The sequence below is a fragment of the Ornithorhynchus anatinus genome, chromosome 2, assembly GCF_004115215.2.
Source record: "Ornithorhynchus anatinus isolate Pmale09 chromosome 2, mOrnAna1.pri.v4, whole genome shotgun sequence".
NCBI classification, from domain to species: domain Eukaryota; kingdom Metazoa; phylum Chordata; class Mammalia; order Monotremata; family Ornithorhynchidae; genus Ornithorhynchus; species Ornithorhynchus anatinus.
This window is the reverse complement of record NC_041729.1, coordinates 35637119-35660616: the sequence shown is the minus strand read 5'-3', so window position 1 is coordinate 35660616 and position 23498 is coordinate 35637119. Positions and strand designations below refer to the sequence as shown.

Sequence of the window (23498 nt, the reverse complement as noted above, 5' to 3'; positions counted from 1 at the left end):
GGTAATTAGTTCAGTTTGGGATTGTCACATGAAGGGGGAAGATTTTTCCAGAGGGCTTGAAGGTAGAGAGAAAAAGGTGGGGTCGATTTGAAAGGGCAAAGGAGTAAGCAGTGGGGCAGAAGTGAGGAGAGGTGAAAGTCAAGTGAGGAAAGGTAAGAAGGTTCGCTTTTGGCTGAGGAAACAGGAAGAGCTAGGATGGCGGTGGTAAAGAGAGCATGCATCAATTAATGGCTTTTATTGAGCATATACTGTAAGCAGACCACTGTACTAAGCATTTGAGGGAGTGCAAAACAGCAGAGTTGATAAATATGTTCCCTGCCCGGAAGGAGTTGATATAAAGGGGAGAGTCCTAGAGAAGAATCGTAAATGGTTTGGTTGTACCTGTCTGGGGAGAGAAACCCGTAGCCCTTGGGGTTTTTTTGAAGAGCAGTGTCTGTTGTGAAGGAAGTTTTAGGAGGGTGATCTTGGCAGAGTGTTGAATAATAATAATGTTGGTATTTGTTAAGCGCTTACTATGTGCCAAGCACTGTTCTAAGCGCTAGGGGGATGCAAGGTGATCAGGTTGTCCCTCATGGGGCTCACAGGCTTCATCCCCATTTTATAGATGAGGTAACTGAGGCCCGGAGAAGTGAAGTGACTTGCCCAAAGTGACACAGCTGACAAGTGGCAGAGCCGAGATTAGAACCCATGACCTCTGGCTCCCAAGCCCGGGCTCTTTCCACTGAGCCACGCTGCTTCTCTTGAATAATTTGAAGAGGGACGAAACTGGTAGTGGGGGTGGTGTTCTAGTATTAGGGATAGTATTAAGTGCTTGTGTGCGTAACACTGTGCTAAGTGTGAGGAAAGAATATCCAAGTGGAAATAAGATACACGCCCTGTTCCTCGAGGGACTTACTATCAATGAATGTTGATGGGGGAGAGGACTGGAGACAGACACTTTGGGAGCAGTGAAACAAAATAACATAAGAAACAAGGACAAATACTCCGGAAACATCCATTCATTCAATCGTATTTATTTATTGAGTGCTTACTATGTTTAGAGCGCTGTACTAAACACTTGGGAGAGTGCAGTACAACAATAAACAGACATTCCCTGCCCACATCAAGCTTACAGTCTAGATGAGGAGGGAGTCGGATGTTTACCAACTCTGAAGCAGTGTGGCTTAGTGGAAAGAGCACAGGCTTGGGAGTCAGAGGACGTGAGTTCTAATCCCGGCTCCTCCACTTGTCTGCTGTGTGACTTGGGGCAGTCCACTTAACTTCACTGGGCCTCAGTTCCCTCACCTGGAAAATGGGGATTAAGACTGTGAGCCCCTCGTGGGACAGCTGATTACCTTGTACCCCCCCCCCCAGCTTGGCATGTAGTAAGCACTTAACAAATACCATAATAATAATAATATTAATACTCTCCCAAGTGGTCTGCACTGGGGCAATCCACTTAACTTCACTGGGCCTCAGTTCCCTCACCTGGAAAATGGGGATTAAGATTGTGAGCCCCACGTGGGACAGCTGATTACCTTGTATCCCCCCAGCTTGGCACGTAGTAAGCACTTAACAAATACCATAATAATATTAATACTCTCCCAAGTGGTCTGCACATAAGTGCTCAGTACATGCCATTGACTGATTGATTCAAAAACCCAAAATGGAAACTAAAGTCAAAATGGTGTCATGGCTAGGGGAGTAGGGGCAGGCTGGAGGCAGAGAGACCAGCAATTGCACTCATGTTGTCAGGAAGTGATACTTTTCACTTGTGACCTCCCACAACTTGTCACGCCTAGGTCTTACCTTGAGTCACATAGTGGGATGCAGATTTCTCTAAATCTCACTTTTCAGGTTCACAAGAGACGCTTAGGTGTGTCGTGTTAATGGATTTTGCTGCAAACAGTCTTCATTGTGGAAAATGGCTTTCATCGGGCATTTCAGACTGTGAGCCTCTTGTTGGGCAGGGATTGTCTCTATCTGTTGTCAAATTGTACATTCCAAGTGCTTAGTACAGTGCTCTGCACACCCTGAGTGCTCAATGAATGCGATTGAATGAATTTCAGTGGAATCTTTTAGTCTGTGTTATTTGGCTTAGCAGGGCACCTGTGTTGTACATGTGCATCCTTTCTCCAAGAGCCCTCCTGGCGATCTTTTGACCAGTTCACCCACATTAGCGACAAGACTCGAGTAGGGAAAAGTATAGGGAAAAGTGTCAGATGATGGTGCGTTTAGCATTTGACTGCGTGCACATAGCTGCCCCGATTTGTACTTTTATATTGCATTTTATGGTATTTGTTAAGCGCTTAGTGTGTGACAGGCTCTGTACTAAGTGCTGGGGTGGAGACAAGTTAATAATAATAATGTTGGTATTTGTTAAGTGCTTACTATGTGCAAAGCACTGCTCTAATCACTGGGGTAGATAACAGGGTAATCAGGTTGTCCCACATGAAGCTCACAGTTAATCCCCATTTTACAGATACGGTAAGTGAGGCACAGAGAGGTGAAGTGACTTGCCCATAGTCACACAGCTGACACGTGGCGGAGTTGGGATTCGATCCCATGACCTCTGACTCCCAAGCCCGGGCTCTTACCAATGAGCCATGCTGCTTCTCTAATCAGGTTAATCAGGTTGGACACTGTCCATGTCCCATACGGGGCTCCCAGTCTTAATCCACATTTTACAGATAAGGTAACTGAGGCACAGAGAAGTGAAATGACTTGCCCAGAGTCACCCAGAAGGCAAGTTTCAGAGCCAGGATTAGGACCCAGGTCCTTCTGCCTCCCAGGCCAGCGCTCTATCAGTTATCAATCTCATAAGCTCACTGTGGGTAGGGAGTATGTCTACGGACTGTATACTGCACTCCTAAGTGCTCAGTACAGTGCTCTGCACTCAGTAAATAGTGGCTGATTGTTTCAACGGTGTTAAGCAGTTATTGTATGCAGAGCACTCTACTAGGTGCTTGGAAGAGTTTGATACAACAAGACGTGATCCCTGCTCACGAGGAACTTGCAGACTGGAGGGGGAGACTCAGTAAAATAAATTATAAGTGAATATGTACCTAAATGCTGAGGAAGTGGGGTTGAAAATGTTATGTCTTAAGAGGGTGCAGAAAGTAAGGTGAAAAGGGGAAGTGAGGGATTAGTCAGAGGTAGCCTTAGTATTCTACAAAGTGCAATGCAAATAACTGTATTGTGCTTTTTGTCCATGTTTTTGTAAACGGTATTTAATTCAGTCAAATCAATTCATTTGTATTTATTGAGTGCTTACTGTGGGCAGAGTGCTTGGGAAAGTACACTGCAGCAACAAAGAGAGACAATCCCTGCCCACAAGGAGCTCACAGTAGAGGGGGGAGATAGACATCAATACAAGTAAACAGACATCAGTATAAATAAACGAAATTGCAGATATGTACGTAAGTGCTGTGGGTCAGGGAGGAGAGGGAGGAAGAGCAAAAGGAGCGAGTCAGGGCGATGCGGAAGGGAGGGGGAGATGAGGAAAAATGGGGCTTAGTTTGGGAAGGCCTCTTGGGGGAAGTGTGCCTTCAGTAAGGCTTTGAAGGCGGGGCGAGTAATTGTCCGGCAGATTTGAGGAGGGAAGGCGTTCCAGGCCAGAGTTAAGATGTGGGCCAGTGGTCGGGGGCAAGATGGAGGCACAGTGAGAAGTTTGGCTCCAGGGGAGGGAAGTGCGTGGGCAGGGTTGTAAGAAGGAGAGAAGGGAGGTGAGGTAGGAGGGGGCAGGGTGGTACTTAATTGTGTACTGTTCTAAGACCTGGGGTGGATACAAGTTAATGAATTTGGACACAGTCCCTGTCCCACCTGGAGCTCACAGTCTAAGTAGGAGAAAGAACAGATGTTGAATCTCCCATTCTGCCACTGAGGAAACTGAGGCACAGAGAAGTTACCTGACTTGTCCAAGTTCACTCAGCAGGCAAGTGGCAGAGCCACGATTAGGACCCAGGTCCTCTGTCTCCCAGGCCTGTGCTTTATCCAGCGGCCGTGCTGCTTCGTGTTACTGTAAAAACTTTAGGGTTAACTATCCCGGTGAGAAACCGAGAGAAATTTCAAAGGGTTTGGCAGCCTCAAGTGGCCAGCCCAAGTTGACGTCGTTTCTCTTTTCCCCTGTCTTCCCTTTTTAGATCATGAGGTAACCAGTTGTTTTTGCTCCAGGCAGAGTTGGATGACTTGCACCCCTCTTTTAGCGTCTTCAGTAGAACAGGAGTGTCTTCATTAACAGTGTAGTGGGCTCCTTTCCTGCCTCCGTTTCCCCAGTTCCACCCTCTGTCCCCCATCGCCTCTCCAGCAAATTCCACCTCCACAGTGCATATCTCATCTTCTTACCCCTTCCCACACTAACCACCTGCACGTTTGGTGTATTTGAGTCTATCCCCAGAGCTGAGGGCACCTTTTCCAGCCTGGCTGTAGCATGTACTGAAAATCATCTCTGCAAAGACACAAAGAGCCAGGGGCATGCTCAGACATCTTTGAAAACCAAGTTTACTTTAAGAAAGGAAAAAAAAACCCAAACCAGTTGGGTAACTCGGGCTCTTCATTCACTCCTTTCTAAGTTGCCATCAGGGCGGCTGGCTCAAATGCCCCACCCTAGTTACACCTCTTCCCTTTGGTTTTTTTTTTATCCACGAAAGCATCTAAGGTTTCAAGGTGCAGGAGGACAATTCTTCCTCAACGTCCCATACGGTCTGTGAGTAGGTTGTTTAAACCTGGAGCACTCGGCTACTTTTTTGAGGCGATGAAACTGTGGCATTGAATCGTAGTTCTCTTTTTCCCTGTAGACTCCCCTTTTGTCTAATGGCTGGAAGTTTTAATTATTGCTCAATGGATTTTTTGCCCCGCTTCAGGGTATAAAATGTAGCAGAGTTTTCATAGGTCACTTTCTGTTGCTCCCTCTTGCCCTCCTAACGACTTCCTCTTGTCTGTGAATTTCTTGGTGTCTGTTGGAATAAAATGGGTCTTTCCTGGTTGCCAGTCTCAACACATTTGATGACTATCCAGTCAGTCATCACTTTCCACGGTAAGCAAGAAAAAAGCCTCTGCCAGAGGTAAATTGAGAGAGGAAAAATGGGGGCCTTCTCAAATTGTGGCTGAATTGGGTGTAGAGGGACCAGATTTTTCCTGAATGGAATCGACTTCCCAGTCAGACCTGTTCCTCGGTGCCTGAGCCAGCCTCCCTTAATTCACTCTATCTGCTTTGGCATAAAGGTGTCTGAAGAAAACATCTCCATCTATTTTCAGGAAACTAGGTAAATTAATCCTTCGATTAATCCTTGGACCACATGGATGGTTTGTGGGGAGAGGGTCCTCAATTCTCTCCTTCATTCTCCGCTCAGTAAGACTAAGGGAAAGGAGAATTGTAAAAATACCCACATATCCATATAAAGATCTCTTCTTTCTTGAATTTTGGTAAACTAGCCCCATCCTGCATGCTTCCACTTGGAGACCTTTGGGGGTGAGAATGGGCAATAACAGCAGTAGCGATTATTGTGGTATTTAAGAGCTTACTACGTGTTAGGCACTGTCCTAAGCACTGGGGGTTGGACACAGTCCCTGTCCTGCCTGGGGCTCACAGTCCCAATCCCCATTTTATAGATGAGGTAACCGAGGCACAGAGAAGTGAAGTGACTTGCCCCAGGTCACTCAGCAGCAGGGGAGGTGAGGGATAGAGGGAATTCAAAACTCCAGGGCAGGGAAAAGCTAAAATTTCTCCACCCCCAACCTCATCCAAGGGGTTACTGCCTTTCTTCTGTAAGGCAAAATGTCCGTCTCTGGAATGATGCCTTGAGCCATGTAGAAATTGATGTGCTCCCTCCTTCCCCCACCACACACACACACACTCTCTCTCTCTCTCTCTCTCTCTTTCTCTCTCTTTCTCTCCCCACCATAAGGGTGGCTTCTCTTCTGGGATTAGAAGGGTGGCAAGTTTTTCTCCACCCCCCATTCTCACGCTCACAGCTATCGTTCCCAGTTAAGGCTCCCAATTCTTGCCTTCCACCCTTCCGTGATCAAACGGGGAGGAGGGAACCCACTGCTTCCACTTGCAGACCTTTGGGGGTGAGAATGGGCAATAACAGTAGTAGCGATTATTGTGGTATTTAAGAGCTTACTATGTGCCAGGCACAATACTAAGCACTGGGGTAGATACAAGCAAATCGGGTTGGATACAATCCCTGTCCTGCATGGGGCTCACAGTCTCAATCTCCATTTTATAGTTGTGGTAACCGAGGCACAGAGAAGTGAAGTGACTTCAGTGGAGGGGAGGGCTCAAGACCCCTGCTAGAGTCTGGTCCTCGGAGATCCCCACGCATTTCCTCTTGGCTACCCCTCCTGGGCCTTGCCAGGCGATATACACCACACATATGCAACCAATAGGACCAGACCTCATGCCCTACCCGGGCCAGATACCACCATAGGCAGTATTTTTCTTGTGCATGCCCGGACAACCACGATGCCCCATGCCCACCATTCAGCCGGAACCTTCCTCCACGGTATGTCTGTATTGCTTCTCTTTGTCCTGGGTGCATTCCCCTGTGATTGGAGGAAACGTTTACACTTGCATGTACACAGACGAACAAGTTTTGAAAAAGCAGGAAGTTCCCACTGAGGTCTAAGGAGGAAGGGGAATAATCAGCCCAACTTGCCCAATGTGTTTGTTTACTGCAGAAGCCGGTTCACTATTAGTTTTTGTTTTGTTTTATTATTGGTGCTTGTTAAAGCACTTACTATGTGTCCAGGACCGTTCTAAGCACTGGGGAAGATATAAGATCATCATGTTGGACACAGTCCCTTTCTCATATGGGGCTCACAGTCTTAATACCCATTTTACAGATGAGGTAACCTAGTCACAGAGAAGTTGTGACCTGCGCAAAGTCACACAGCAGACAAGTGGTAAAGCCAGGTTTAGAACCCAGGTCCCTTGACCTTTAGGTCCGTGCTTTATCCACTAAGCCACTCTGACATTGGCCCCTATTCAGAGTCAGGTCAGTATTTTAAAGACAGCGCTTCTAAAGTCAGGATGCTGTTCTCTAAGATTCCAGCATCTGATGATAAAATAATCACCTCTGTTGTATTGCGGTTAGACAATACAGATCTTCCACCCAATGGCAAATTACTGCTTCATTAGACCTGAACAGGGACAGACGCAACCCTCTTCTCAGATCTCCACAGGCATCTGGTTTAAACAGTATACCCCGAGAGTCTAAGAAAACCTGGGAAACTGCCCCAATTCCTCTTCCAAGCTTGCCTGCTGTGCTGGAGGGAGCTTCTTTTTGTGCTGTCTGGGCTCCATCATCATTAAATAATGCTGTGATCCGGTATTCATTTGAAGAAAAAAAATTCTGCCATCTCACAGTAGAGGGAGGGAAATCGGATCATCTCACAAGTTGGATACTCCTGGGTTTTCTATGAAATGACTGTATTAATTAAAAAATTAATATCAAATGGCAGGTTGGGTAAGACGTGGCTGTTAGACTTAGGATTTTTTTTTAACAAGATGAGTTATTTGGCGTATTCATCAGCAAGGCCTCTACTAGGGTAAGTTAAAGGAATTTCAAAGCGAACTCTAAGTAAAATGCATGTTTTCCTGAACTATGCAGTTAACTAATATGTGTTCTTGATCTGGATTATGTAGCTAACGCCTAATAGCTGTTGCAGTAACACATTTTCATGGCTAATGTAGACAGATTGAGAAACAGGCAGAGGCTCAATGAGGGAAAAAAGTATAGATTAATGTTTGCAGATGAACAAGATGTCAATTCTCCCATGTCCTCTTCAACCTTATTTTGAGAAGCCATAGGGCTGCATGGTATTCAGTCAGTGGTATTTATCGAACATCTACTGTACTAAGTACTAAGTGCTAGGGAAAAGTATAGTAAAGGAGGAGCAAGAATAATCATTAAATCGGACGTATTGAGGGCTTACTGTGTGCAGAACACTGAACTAAGTGCTCAGGGGTGTATAGTATTACAGAGTTGGTAGACACGTTCCCTGCCCGCAACGAGTTTACAGTCTAGAGGGGGAGACAATATAAATAAATGAATTACGAATACAGACAAACGTGGTGAGGGGCTTGAGGGCGGGATGAATAAAGGGTGCAGATCCATGTGCAAGATTTGACACAAGAGATACAAAATACGAATGACTGAGAAGGTAGTAAGAGAAGAGGAAATGAGGGCCAACTCAGGGAAGGCCTCTTGGAGGAGACGCGCCTTTAATAAGGTTTCGAAGGAGGGGAGAGTGGTCGTCTGTTGGCTATGAAGAGAGAGGGCATTCCAGGGCAGAGGCAGAACGTGGGGGAGAGGTCGACGGCGAGATGGATGAGTTCAAGGTATGGTGATTTTGGCAGTAGAGGAGGGAAGTGGGGGGGCTGGGTTGTATTAGGAAAGCAGCAAATTAAAGTAATAGTAGTATTTATTAAGCGCTTACTAGGTTCAGAGCCCTGTACTAAGTGCTGGGAGAGAATAGCAGTTGAGAATTAGATCCAGTCCCTGTCCCTCAAAGGGGTCACAGGCTAACACTTTCAACTTCAGGAGGCCCACTGGGGCCGCCCCGTCCTGCTAAAGCAAGGCACAACCGGACCACACTGTATTAAGCGCTTGGTTGATTTTACGTCCATCTCCCCCTGCCAGATTGTAAACTCCTTGAGGACAAGAATCTCCCTAGTGCGTTGTATAGCGCTCTGAGCATAGGAAATGCTCAGTAGATACTGTCGATTGATAAGCTATTATATTTATCAAAAATAATTACATTTATTGTGTGTTTACTCTGCAAAGAATTCTGTAATAAGTGCTTAGGAGAGCACAACGGCTAGGTGGAGCAGTAGCATTTATTGAGCACCCATTTTGTACTAGGCACTCAAAGTACAGGATGTTGAAGTGACGCACTCCCTGTCCTCCAAGAGCATACAATTCATTCAGTTGTATTTATTGAGCACTCACTGTGTGCAGAGCACTGGACTAAATGCTTGGAAAGTACAATTTAGCAGTGAAGAGAGACCATCCCTGCCCACACTGGGCTGCCAGGCCAGGAGCAGGGAAGGGAGAGGGTCCCCGTTGCCCCCCAGGATGCCCAGGGGACGGACAGGAGGGTAGAGGGGGGATGGAGGGGATGGGACTCACCCCCAGCTAGAGGACCCCGGTCCCCAGCCCCCCAGCTCCCCACCCCCAGGCCCCGGTCCATGACAGCCACTGTCAGAGGCCCGCGCCCACCCTGGGAGAGCCTGGGCCAACGCCGGCCCTGAGACCTTTGTGACCCTGTGCATATAGCAGAGGACGCAGCACTAAAATAAATTCAAGTAGAAAGGGGACTGTTAGAAAATGACAATGTGTAGGCAACTGTAAGAAGATTTAGGAGGAGCAAAGTGTTTAGGTGACTTGGAAATGCTGGACTGGCAGGATGGTGGTGGTTGGAGGACAGGATGGGGAGATGAGAGATTAGCCAGGAAATCCTCCTTAAATCGATGCAGTTTCAGAAGGGCCTTGAAGATAGGGAAAGCAGTGGTGTCCCAAGTGTCACACACACCCCCCCCAGGGCCCAATCCACCCCAAGATTCCGAAGCACACAATGACCAGTGTGCCAGACATCAAGTGTTTTGTCTTTTCCCTCCCAGATCTGAAGCTGATTTTGAGGTCTCTCTCTCCCCTTAGGCTGTGAGCTCCACTTAGGCAGGGATGGCTTCTGCCAATCCTGCCGTATTGTGCTTTCCCGAGCGCTTAATTGAGTGTTCTGCACTTAAGTGCTCAATAAATTTGATTGGTTGTCTTTTATTCCCCTCAATGTTTCTTATAAAAGTGAAATACTGTTTTCCTCACCTAGATTTTCCATGAGTCTTCACCTGGTCTGGTAGGGCAACTGAATAAAATCAGAAAATTGTCTTTTCACAGAGAGACTTTTGCAATGCCACTTCCTTCCTTCCTCACTTCCTTTCTTCTGGTTTAGTACATATCATGGCGAAGTGCCTTGTCAAAGGAGTTTTCCCCTGAATTTTCATCAGTTAGGGTGGGGAACAAAATTGGGCCATTATGTTGGGCCACTCTGTCAAGAGGTAGCTGGTACACTGAAGTAGATAAATATCTATTTTAAGGAATTTCTGGCTATTCCAAAGTGGTTCATTTTGGGTTTGTGTTTTTTGTTTTTTGTTATTTAATTAAATCACAAATGCAGTCTGGTTGCCTCTTGTACATAATCGACAAATCCTATGAGCTTGGATGACTTGTCAGGCGATTTTTTTTAGGGATTACTGTATGTAGGTTGGAATCGATAAGCTTCCCTACAGTGTCATCAAGCTAATCTTAGCCGATAATTAGATGTGTTTTATGCTGCCTGATAAATAGACTTTAGCTTTAATATTGGCCAAGTTTTTTTTCTTATCCTATAATGCAAGACAAAAGAAACTCTGAGATTCAATTAGGGCTATTTTGCCACTGGTCTGTTGTACATTTTTTAGGGAGAAGAGATGAAGGAGAAAATGTGGTGAAGAGACTTTTTGCAGTTAGAAAGATTAATACTTCTTAAAAAGTGCAGCAGTTTCATCTGTTATTAGAGCCAATTTGGTTTATGTAGGATTTGGTATGGGTAACTTGAAGATTTGGATTTCTCATAGGGCTCAGTTCCTACTAATGAAATTTCTTGGCTTTTTTTTTCTGAATTTAGATCGTGTGTGTTTGTGTGTGTGTTTTTGGTGTTCTTGTACAGCACTTACGATGGTTGGGATTCCCACTGGCTGAAATGTTTTCCAGAATATTAGCTTGCTTTTCGGCATGATGATGACCAGAGGGTAGATGTTCTCACGTGGTCCTTAAAATGACATGCCATTTTCTTATTCCTAATTCCATGATTGAGTTGTTGTGGGCTCTTTTTTATTTAAATCCAAGCACCAAGCATAAAATTAGTCTAATTAGTGTCATCCTTGAGTAGGAGTTCCTTTACTGCTTAATATCGCCATGGTAACACGAATGAAGGAAGAACTTGGCCTCTATATAGGTAGGCTAGGATTCAAACTTTCAGGTCAGAGAGGTTGATTTATCCTTCTAATCTAAGTACTGTCGTAATGTGATTAAGACTTACCTTAGTCACATCAGAAAACATAAATCCAATGTCCCATCTCATTTCCTCTATCCAACTTCTTAAACTTTTCATCCTTTTGACAGCAGGCGTTTGACCAAACACCTTGCATTCTAGTGTCTTTTAAGGTTCTGTTGGTACAAAGAATAATCTGCAATGCACCTATTTGATTTTGGTTTCTGAAATTTCACGTCTCTGTTTTGTATCACATTTATGCAAAGACAGAAGTCAGGCTTATGAGGCATTTGGTCTCAGAAAAGTGCATGCTCTAATTCCGAACTAATTCTCCCAGAGGAACAGTGTTGTAAATGGGAGATGAACCTGCCTCTAGACTGTAAGCTTGTTCAGGGAAGGGAACGGTTCTACCGTACAGTGCTCTGCTCTTAGTAAGTGCTCGGTGATAACAGTTGATTGAGATTGGTCCCTGAACCAGGATCGGATACCTTATTTTCCCCCAAATTACCCAGAATTGTGTCTCAGTCAATAATAGATGAATGCTCTAACTCCATTAATGTATTTATATTGAATGAGAATGGATCCATGATAGGGCAGCCAATTTTTTTTTCCTTTTCTGCAAGTCACATCGACATCTTAACTCTCCCTGGTAATCACACAGCCCTTTCCCTCTCCTGCTCCACCGACTCCACATAATTCAACTTTTTCCCCCTCCTTCTCTACCCGCCCCTTCGACACAATCTTTTGAATTATTTCCCCATTTCCCCACGGTTCCCACATGCCCTTCCCCTGCTGCCCATACCCTTGTAGCTAGAGCTTTATGTTATAAAACCGGAGGGACTGCTTTCAGTCTTGCATCTTTTGTTTTGATTTACAGCATCTGAAGTCAAAGATGTTTGTATGTTTAAATCTTACTACTAATGAGTCCACTTTAATGATGGCTATTTTGAGAGTATAAACACCCAAGAGAAAGGAACTGGGCTCAAGTTACTTATGTAGAGTCTGCCTTAATTAGTAGAATGTGCATGAAAGTATTTAAAGCATCCTACTTGATAACAGTAGGAAAACTCTGTTTTTGGGTCTTTTTAATATTAAATTTCACACCAAGGAACAATCCAGCAAAAGCCCCATTCTGTGAGGCTTCCAACCATGAGGCGTTTTTTGTTTTGTTTTTTGGAATGTGGGTGGTTTTTTTTTTCCTTTTGCTAGCCTAGTCAATGGCTTGGTTAAATTGCTAGGCTCGCCTAATAAATAATCGGGAAGAGTTGGAACATTTAACCGGAATGCTGACATTGTGGAGAAACAAGTTGTCTTTGTTAGTATCTCTTTGAAGATTGATTAAGGCCCAAATTTGGATGTGGTGTTTTGTAATCACAAATTGATTTTTAGTAGTAAGTAGGACTTTAAGTTAACCTCGACTCCTATTCGGTTCTGCTTTGGTAGAAGGGGAGGGAACTCTGCTGATGCTAGATGAAGTTCCTTTCCCTGTGACACCTTGAGGTAAGAAGGCAGAGTGAAGGAAGAGTTTTGACAATCCTGTCTGAAATAAATGCAGGGAAGGGTTGTCTTAGATCATTTAATTTGATCCCCTTTCTCAAGATGTTAGGCAACATTTTCAATTTCCTTATTTGAGCCTTCATTATAAGCAGAAACATCAGGTCATTGACCCCAGCAATTGGACTTTGTCCCAAAGAAAATGAAATTGAACTCAATAGAACAGGTGATGCTGTACAGATGACAGTAAGAGTGGCTTTTCATTACGTACCTAAATTGAGGCCAAGTGTGATATGCATTAATAAAGGTAGACCCCTTAATTTTAGTTAGACATTTAACGCAGCAGTTTTGTCTCGAAGGTTTTTGTAAAACTTGATAAGTGTCAGAGGAGTATGAGGTGTTGGCCTTGATCCTTTCCTTTGAGCTTTTTTCACCTTCAGCTCTTCGGGGAGAAAGTTCTGCAGAGGTTAAAGTAGGATTCTGTCTTCGGATGTGATATTCTCAGAATACAGTAGTACAGGAATCCAGAGTGGGTTTTTTATCAGTCAAGGAAGAATATTAGAGAAATTTGAAAAACATTTCCCCACTTGGATATTGGATCGGGTAAAGGAGTGGGAAATAGAAGTTTCTGCTTAAAGGTCATTATACCAGGATTTGGCAGTGTAAGAAAGGAAAAATATTTGTGGCAGAATAGATGCTGGAGAGTAAGTTGGGATTGTGTCTCTGGCTTGTGGCTGATTGTGCATAGGTACAAAATTGCTCTGTGATAAGCAGTTGGAAGTTCCCTCTTCCACTTCACCTCCCGGGTTATTGTGTTTGTCACATAGTAAGCACTTAACAAATGCTATTATTTATTATTGCACAGATTTTTGCGCAAATCCTTTCCATCCCAAACTCTGTAGCTTGAATTTAAAATATTCAGAAAACTGCCAAGCATAATCTGAAAATACGGTTCAATTCATATTCTTTCATTTTTGCCCTTTCCATTTGACTTGATCGATTTACCTTCCTATTTGCTCCCCGGCGCCATCCCCCCTCCCAGTAGAAGGGCTACAAACCCAAAATTTTCCAGCTGCTCCTTAAAGATTCTTTATTTCTAGAACCGCAGAGCTGACCTGTGGAATTCAGCTGCTAAGTTCTTTGAGTGAACGTCTTAAAATGTCGCCTAAAATACTTACTACACAAACTCCTTCTCCTTCCTCCTCCTCCTCATAAGCTCATAACCCTGGAAATCAAAGCCTGACTTCCCGAGCAGCCCCCTTGTGGGGATATATCAGCTTATCCATAGAGCCCTCTTCCTCAAATCCACTTCAAAGGAAGAGCCCATCCCGAGGAATCCAGAAAAGAGGTTTCATCTTTAACTCAACTCCGTCACAAATGCCAAGAAACATTACTCTCTCCTTGCTGCAGAGCTTCCAGCAGAGATCCCTCTGATCAGAACAGGCCAGAATGCATTTGGGTTGAAATTTAACACACGTGTCACCGTAGGAGAAATTTTCTTCAATTCCCAAAATGTCCTGCTTCTATTGCAGGGGGAAAAAAAATGGCTACAAATAACATTTGCTAAGGGAACTGGAAACTGAGTGAATTCTTTAATTTATTGTGGTTGGGAAAAAGCAGCATGTAGAGTGTCATATATCCTGTTGGGTGAACCTGCAGTAAATGGATGCTGTTGTTGAAGAAAACGGAGAGAGTTATGGTACCCCGTGCATCAGTCGAAATATTACATTGGGTTGTCTTCAGCAAAGAACCAAAAAAGGATACCTTGATTTGCAAGTTCATATTTTTAATCATAATGCCAAGCCTTTGCAACAGCTTTAGAGATGATTTCTTCCCTTTCCTATGCCTCTTCACTGGAAAGCAACTGGATTCTTTGTTTAATTTATGTACAGGCTGGCATATGCTGTAACCTGTTGTTATCTGTGAATACAGGGGGAGAGGTTGCTTCAGCTAAAGTTGTTGGGCTGTAAATGTTATATCCTTTGTTCTAGAGAAAGACACTGGGGAAAAAAAAATGAGTCCCCTAATGTCTCTAAAGGGTGTCGAATGAAGAATAATAATTATAATATTTCTGATATTGGTGCTTACTATGCACAAATCCCTGTTTTAAGCGTTGGAGTAGATAGAGGAAAATCAGATCACTCTGACACAGTCCGGGTCCCACACAGGGCTCCCAGGACAAGGAGGGAGAACAAGTCTCGAATCCCCATTTTGGAGATGAGGAAACTGAGGCAAAGAGAAATTAAGCGATTTGTCCAAGGTCACCCGGCAGGTAGCCGGCAGAGCCGGGATTGAAACTCAGGTCCTTGGACACCCGGGCCCATGCTCTTTCCAATTTTGACTGTAAAAAATTAAGATTATTCAATGCAAGCTTTTGAATTTAAATTCTGAAACCTGAATAAACCACTTGTGTGATGCATCGCATCACCATTTCTTCATCAATCAGTGGCGCTTACTATATGCAGAGCACTCTACTAAGTGCTTGGGAGAGTGTAATAAAAGAGCTGGTAGACCCCCTTATGGCCCGCTAGAACTTATATATTTACTTGAGAAGGGAGTTGTTGGAAAAACATTACAGTTCCAGTAATGGAGCTTTCGTTTAAGAAAAGGCATCATGGGGGCAAAGGACGTTCTCGTCCCGTAACTGTTGAAAAGCAGCAAGGGGTCAGTAGCACATGCTCCTACTTTTGATTTAGGGGTGAAGAGGGGTATGTGTGGCGTGGTGGTAGAGAAATGTGTGAAATGCTGGGCCAGCAAATGAGCTCTAAGGCACCCAGTCAACTCACTCCATCTTATTTGTCCTCTCTCTGCTCCCACTATGCCCCAGCTCGCACCTCTCATCCCACTGGAGCCTACCTACTCACTGAACCTTATTCTCATCTCTCTCGCCATCCACCTCTTGCTCCCGCTGTCCCTCTTGCTTGGAACTTCCATCCCCTTGTAAGATCCTCGTGGCCAGGGAACGGGTCTACCAACCCTATTCTAGTGCCCTCTTCCAAGCATTTAGCACAGTGCTCTGCACACAGTAAGCACTCAAAAAATCCCATCGATTGATTCATCAAGTCACAGGACAGACTGGCGCCCTCCCCATTTTAAAGACCGTTAGAAGCCCCATTTCTTGTCGGAGGGGCTTCCCCAATTTAATTTCTCCAGGCCTCCCTACCGACTCCCCCGTCGTGACATCCGGAACCCCTGCTTCCGGCGTGTCCCATGAGTGCCAGGCCATGGGAGACTCAAGTACCGGCAGTGCCCAGCCTCTCCAAATTGTAGAAGGCAGAAAGCAGCATGGCATAGTGGATAGAGCACAGACTTGGAAGTCAGAGGTAAAATCAAATTTTGGGGGTTATCCAGATTTTCTGCTCTCTGAATTGGTTGTGGTTCCAGGAGTTTTGACAATCCTCCTTCTGTTGTAGCATGGCATAGTGGAAGAAGCACGGGCCTGGGAGTCAGAAGATCATGGGTTCTATTCCCGGCTCTACCACTTGTCTGCTTTGTGACCACTTTACTACTCTTGTGTCACTTTGTGTACTACTTTGTGTCACTTTACTACTCTTGTGCCTCAGTTACCTCATCTGTAAAATGGGGATCGAGACTGTGAGCCCCACATGGGATAGAGACTGTTTCCAACCCGATTTGCTTGTATCCACCCCGGCGCTTAGGACAGTGCCTGGCACATAGGAAGCGCTTAACAAATATCGTTTATTATCATAATTATTATTCAGGCCTTTCTGTACAGGTCCCCTTAACCACTGGACTTGTTTGACTCTGTACTTTTAAGTTATCCTATTTCATCTGTCCTACTATCCGTCACCAAATCCTTCCCCATCTTATTTTTAGATTGTGGTCCCCCGAGGCCCAGGGGCCGTGTCTAATTGATCCGTGTATTTTTTTTTCCTCAGTGTTTAATACAGTAGTCTGCACACAGTAAGCACTTAATATTGAATATTTAATTATTCAATATTCAATAGTATTTATTGAGTGCTATGTGCAGAGCACTGTACGAAGCACTTGGAATGTACAATTCGGCAACAGATAGAGACCATCCCTGCCCACTGATGGGCTTACAGTAGTAGCGCTAGTATAACAACAGATATCCTCTCGCCTCCTATTGATTATTGATTTTACCGTGTTTTCCCTGCTAGAGCATAAGCAGCTTTAGGGCAGGGATCGTGTCTTCTAATTCTGTTGTTCTCTCCCACGTGGCTCAGTGGGAAGAGCCCAGGCTTGGGAGTCACAGGTCGTGGGTTCTAATACTGGCACCGCCTCTTGTCTGCTGCGTGACCATGGGCAAGTCACTTCACTTCTCTTTGCCTCAGTTACCTCATCTATAAAATGGGGATTAAGACTGTGAGCCCCATGTGGGACAATTTGATTACCTTGTATCTCCCCTAGCGCTTAGAACAGTGCTTGGCTTGTGGTAAGCGCTTAAGAAATACCATCGTCATTAGTGTCATTACTTATTCAGTGCTCTGCGCATCGTAGTCGCTCAATAAATACTAACGATCGATGGATCCCTTGGCATTACTCAGTTCCACTCTGTTGTCTGAACAGGACTTGGCAAATGGAACCCAGTCTTAGAGCGTACTACGTTATTGCCTCAATCCACCATCAGCTGAGAAGTCTTCACTTCATTTTAGGTTCACGTTAAAGTCCAAGACACCCAAGAAGAGCCAGTTTGTTTTTTGCCTTTTATTGGTAAAGACCAGCACTGCCGTCTCAGTCCTTCAGGTCAGTGGTCCAGCCAGCCCAGAATTCTTGTTCCCGGAAGGTTCAATCAGATGCCTGAGGGAACAGTGTGGTCGGGGCTCTCGGTGCCCGCTGTCCCCGTGGGTAGCGATGTACCTGTAAGATCCCCCTCTGTCTCCAATATTTTGTTACTGGTTTCTCTTCTGTTAATTTATCCCAGTGTCCCCCTACCTACCACCACCTCACGTCACTGTGGTGACAGATTCAATCCGCTTACTCTTTCCCATTTGAAGAAGGATTTCCTTTTGTTGGTTTTGAGGCCACCCCTCTCAAACCTCGATGGGTGCGTCTTCATATAGACGGGACAGGATTTGGTGAACTGCATTTCCTCGATTATCCTGTTCGCCCCTTTTATGATTTTCATTCATTCATTCAATCGTATTTATGGAGCGTTTACTATGTGCAGAGCACTGTACTAAGCGTTTGGAATGTACAGTCCGGCAGCAGATAGAGACAATCCCTGCCCAATAACGGGCTCACAGTCTAAAAGGGGGAGACAGCAAAACAGAACAAAACAACAACATCAAGATAAATAGAATCATGGAGATACAAACCTCATTAACAAAATAAATAAGGTAATAAATAATATATGCAAATATGCACAGTGTTGAGGGGAGATGAAGGGGGAAGAGCAGAGGGCAGGAGAAGGGGGAATGGGGAGGGGATTTTGTAGTTTAGAATCACGTCTCTCCCCCATTTCCCCGCCCTCGCCACCTCTCCCTGCCTATAGCCTCAGCCTTCCCAGTCTAAAAATTCCTCAAGCTTTCGTCTTCCTGCAGAGGCTTCTCCATATAACCACCTTTGCATTTAGCTTCTGAACAGATTGTATAGCAGGGCAGGGAGTGATCCATTGTTCCATATTTACCTTTTCACTTTGCAGTGTCCTTCTCTATTGATTTCTCAACACTTTTAAAAAATAAATAGACCTAAAATAAACACCCATATTTAAGTAAAAGATGTCAGATGTTTTAACTTTTGTAGCAGTGTGAGAGCTAAGTTCCTACCATACTGGTAGCAAATGAAATGCGTTAGCATTCTAACTTATTGTCAGTCGCGTTAGCTGTCATTTAAAATCATACAGTGGATGAATTAATATAAGTAGCACTCTTCCCCAAAGAGCAAACTTAGAGGAATGGGAATGAACTTAAGATATTTAGAAATTTTTCAACAGTTTTGTAGGATCTAGAAAAGGCTACAATCTGTTGATGAGTAAAGACAAAGTATTTGATGTGGTGGTGGTTTCTTCATACTTTACCTACTAATAATGTTGGTATTTGTTAAGCGCTTACTATGTGCAGAGCACTGTTCTTAGCTCTGGAGTAGATACAGGGTAATCAAGTTGTCCCACGTGAAGCTCACAGTTAATTCCTGTTTTACAGATGAGGTAACTGAGGCACAGAGAAGTGAAGTGACTTGCCCACAGTCACACAGCTGACAAGTGGCAGAGTTGGTAGTATTTAAAGAGCACGGAATATTTACACCAATTTTCTTCATTATTTCACAACGCTGCATAGGAAAGGAAGGGCTGTTATCCCCATTTTACAAACGAAGAAATTGAAGCGGAGAAAAGTCAAATGACTTGTCCCAGGACTCACTGCCGTTGGCATATTCGTACTTGAATTCAGGTCTCTTGACTGCCAACCTAATGCTCTTTCCGCAAGACTATACCTCCAGATAAAGTCAAAAGTAGGTTTTTATTTTCAGCATTCAGAATTATCACTGGAAATGTATTTGTTATGTTTTAGGTGCAGGGAGCAGAAGAGTTGGTCTAAAAGGAATATTTTTAGGCTTCCAATTATGTGGTGAGAACATAGCCAGATTGGAGCAATTGGAGCGCGACTGGAGTTGAAGGAATGGTTTTCCAGTTTTTCATCGAGCAATTCTGGAATAGGGGAAGAGTGATAAAATTCTGTATTCAGGAACTTCAGAAAAACATGCTGACTAAAGAGAGAATGGCAAAGGATGCAAATTCTACCCTGCATTTGGCTTATTCTGGGCTGCCGTGTTATCTCGAGTCTGGGTTGAGATGTGTTTGATTTTTCTAACGTGCGTGACTGTGTGGCAACAGGAATCGGACCCCGAAGAGCCTGCAGCACCACGCTCTGGGCCTTCTGAACCGACGGTTTGAAAGTTCAGTGGCAGCAAATAGGAATTATGGTCTGGTACTGTAGCAAGGGAGCTTCTAGTCGAGGGCTCTCTTCCCTTTCCTTGAGGAGCTCCTGGCAACCTCACCCTCTGTAGATAACTGGCATGGGCCTCGGCACCGATGGCTAAGCCACTGTAGCGGAATGGAAAGCCGAGACTGGTGTGCTCTCCTGCTTGCTTTGCTTTCTTTTCTAATAAGGACAGTGCTTGGCACATAGTAAGCGCTTAACAAATACCGTTATATTATTAATAATAGTAACTGAAGCCTAGGCGAAGCATCATTAACTTTTTTTGTGCCGTGACAGGAGGATGAAGTGAGTGCAGTGAGAAGGAACGGTCCTCCAACATCCTTGTCGAGTGGAAATGGTGGAATCCGATCTCACGGGATCAATCAGTTGATCTGGCTTTTATTTTTAATTTTCTTACCGTATTTGTCAAGTGCTTATTATGTGCCATGCACTGTACTAAGCACTGGGCTTAGATACGAGTTAGCTTGGACATAGTCCATGTCCTGCAAAGGGCTCAGTTTTAACCCCCATTTTATAGATGAGGTTACTGAGCACAGAGATGTGAGGTGACTCGTCCAAGGTCACTCTGCAGACAAGTGGCGGAGCTGGGATTAGAACCCAGGTCTTTCTGACTCCCAGGCTTGTGCTCGAGCCATTAGGTCATCCTGTTTCTATTGAGCACTTACTGTTTGCAGAACACTGTACTGAGCACTCAAGAGAGTACAATATAACAGAAACACAGTGTGTTTTGGGTTTTTTTTTTTCCTCCCACCTGGAGAGAATCCAGGAGACAAGGACCCCGATTAATAGAAGAAGATCCGTAGACCACTGTGGCTAGAGGAGGGTTTTCCGGGTCCTCGCGACTCAGTCCAGCAGTCAAGAGAATTCCCAGCCACAGCCATCCCAACATTCTGACGGCCGAGAAGCCAGACCTCCGTTGATGGCATCTCTCCCCCAGACTGGAGCGGTGGCCAAATTGGAGTTCTAGTGGGTCGCGAGATGGAAGCTAGTAAGTTCAGCGTAAGGGGCCAGTTGAGGTTTCACTCTGACTGAAGGGTGCAGCTTAATTGGTGGGTGGAATTAGGCAACCACAGAGCCAATCTGAAGGGAAGAAGGCCAAACCAGAAATTCCGCTACTTGTCAGCTGTGTGAATTTGGGCAAGTCACTTCACTTCTCTGGGCCTCAGTTACCACATCTGGAAAATGGGGATTAAGACTGTGAGCCCATGTGGGATAACCTGATTGATTACCTTGAACCTACCCCAGTGCTTAGAACAGGCCTTGGCACCATCATCATCATCGTCATTATTATTATTACCGCTTTCCTCGCTCCCTCTCCCCAAGCGAGGTATAGGTTCCACATCCCCGGGCCGTGGCTCTGACTTGGTCCAGCCTCGGTTGCCTGGGACTAGTCCAGGTTCTAGATTTTGAGTTTGCGTAGGATTCCACGTTATTTTGCTTTTAGGATTCCACTCTTTTGCTGTTAACCTGTGCCCCATGCCTTCTGCTTCAGATTAGCTAGTGGTGAAATACCTTCTAAAAAATCAGGGGCACACAAATGTTCCAGTGCATTAACTCTTCATTAATGTGATTTGATCAGCCCGGTCCATACTACTATTTACTAAAAATAACAGACAGCTGATTGCTCGCCGACTCTGCGATTCCTTTGAACGTCAGGCATAATGTTTGGTTTTGCAGAAGGAGGGACCGATTAGCGGTGGGGTGACTCCCAGAATAGATCCGGCACACTGACGGAACACCAGAGCCCAGAGAGTTAGTTTGTCGTGCCTGCAAAATGAGGATTAAATTACCTGCACTTTGTTTCACACAGATATGTTGGGAGGGATGCAAGAGGGCCCCTATTTGACTCCCTGGGAAAAAAGGAGGCCCAGGCCAAATTTGACACTCTGTGGTGAAAAGTACTTTGAAGGCTTTGGAGGAAAAATCTTAAATCCAAGTTAGTGTATGATTCCTGACCATCTTCCACTTGATTATTAGAGGATCACTGTTTCACTTTCACCAAATGCAGCTCATCTTAGTGTTTGATGCTATTTCATATTTGTTGTGTTGTGAAGCATGGGAAGCAGCTTGGCCTGGCGGGGATGAGCACAGGATTGGGAGTCAAGAGACCTGGGTTCTAACCCTGGCTCGGTTAATCATTTATTCACTCAGTCGTATTTATCGAGCGCTTACTGTGTGCAGAGCACTGTACTAAGTGCTTGGAAAGTACAATGCAGCAGTAGAGAGACAATCCCTGCCCACAATGAGCTTATAGTCTGGGGGTCGGGGGAGTCTTGGGCAAATCAATTGACTTCTCTGGACCTCAGTTTCCTCATCTGGAAAGTGGGGGTTAAATTCCGGTTCTCTCCCCACCCCCACTTAGATTGTGAAACCCTCGGGGGACAGGGACTGTGCCTGATCTGTTTGTATGTGCTTAATACACATGCTGTTATTATCGCTAATATTGTTGTCATCATCATTATTCCTTTTGCTGAGGTAACTGATTACTTTTATTAATGTCCACCACCTCCCCATACACAAACATAAATGTGTTACCTGTCCACAGTTGTTTCCTGTCAGTCCAAGGGAATAAAATCCAGTTTTGGGGGTTATCCAGATTTTCTGCTATCTGAATTAGTTGTTTTTCCAGGAGTTTTGACAACCACCTATCTGTTGTAGCATGGCATGGTGGATAGAGCACAGGCCTGGGAGTCAAAAGGTCATGGGGTCTAATTCCAACTCTGCCATTTGTCTGCAGTGTGACCTTAGGCAAGTCACTTCACTTCTCTGGGCCTCAGTTACCTCATCTGTAAAATGGTGATTGAGACTGTGAGTCCCTGATTTGCTCGTATCCACCCCAGTGCTTACTACAGTGTCTGGCACACTGTGAGTGCTTGACAGATACCATTCACCTGCATAATTACCTAGACACAAGCAATGCGCTGGGTTCTTAAGGGTTGCAGATATTCCATTGTAAAAATATGGTTGATAATTATTGAATTATGTTCCTTAAAACATTTAGTGTTAGCCAGGATTAGAGGCCCCTCTCAGGATCGCACCCACAGAGTTTCCAGTCCTCTACCAGTCTTGGCCACGGAAGGAAGAGTCAAGCAGAGTCCTATCCATTCCAATCCTAGCTTGGCCAGTGCCTAGCCAGTGGAAGCCAATCTATAAGTCAAAACTCACCTGTGCTGGGCAGCAGCAGCATGGGAGAGAGTTGAAGGCAGAGACTCACGTTTACTGCGCGGAAGAAGGAAATGGTAAACCACTTCCATATTTTTATCAAGAAAAAAAAATCTATGAACAAACTACCCGAACGATTGCAGAGCGAGGTGGGGCATTCTGGGATAGATGTGTGCATCCAGTCGCTATGGGTGAGAGACGACTGGACAGCATAAGATAAGGATTAGAGGAAATCAGTATGGAAGAGGTTCCTGACTTAAAGGGAGATGAAACACTGCAGTAGGTTTCCATGTAGATTGGGGCATCTCTATCTTTAAGAAAATCAGTCAGCCAATGGAATGTTTTTGAGTGCTTACCACGTGCGGAACACTGTACTAAGCGCTCGGGAGAGTACAGTATAACAGAGTTGGTAGACGCGTTCCCTGCCTACAAGGAGCTTACATGGAAACCACCCGCCTCCGGTCAAGAAGTCTGTCAGAACTTGAGGAGGGATTTTAAATAATGGAGCCATCGTGGCTAGGAAGGGTGGAGGATGGGAATCCATCGAAATGAAGCACCTGTCTTGTTTTTTAACATAATAGATTTTCAGATGATTAAATTGAGATGCAGCCTCGCTTAGTGGTGAAAGCTCAGGCCTGGAGTCAGAGGTCCTGGGTTTGAATCCCAGTTTTGCCACTTGCCTGCTGTATGATCTTGGGCAAGTTGCTTCATTTCTCTGGGTTTGTTAGCCCATCTGTAAAATGGGGATTAAAACTGTGAGCCCCTTGTGGCACATGGACTGTGTCCATCCTGATCAGCTTGTAATTACCCCAGCAGTTTGTACAGTGCCTGGCACACAGTAAGCGCTTAACAAGTGCTGTTTAAAAAAAGAAAAACTGATCAAGTCTTCCATTGAATGACAGATGAAGC

The 23498-nt window shown here is 44.8% G+C and overlaps 1 protein-coding gene across 11 annotated transcripts in view; it reads left to right on the top strand.

The window, feature by feature from the left end:
* The window catches only part of USP22 (ubiquitin specific peptidase 22), a 252394-nt gene that overhangs the window by 87583 nt on the left and 141313 nt on the right, over positions 1–23498 (top strand). Inside the window, exon 1 of one of the 11 annotated variants that reach the window (XM_029052309.2) lies at positions 17217–17235. The exons of the other annotated variants lie outside the window; for them this stretch is intronic. The gene's annotated coding sequence lies outside the window, so the exon portion shown is untranslated. Of the gene's footprint in view, positions 1–17216; positions 17236–23498 lie in introns of those variants that run through there. 11 annotated transcript variants of the gene reach the window in all.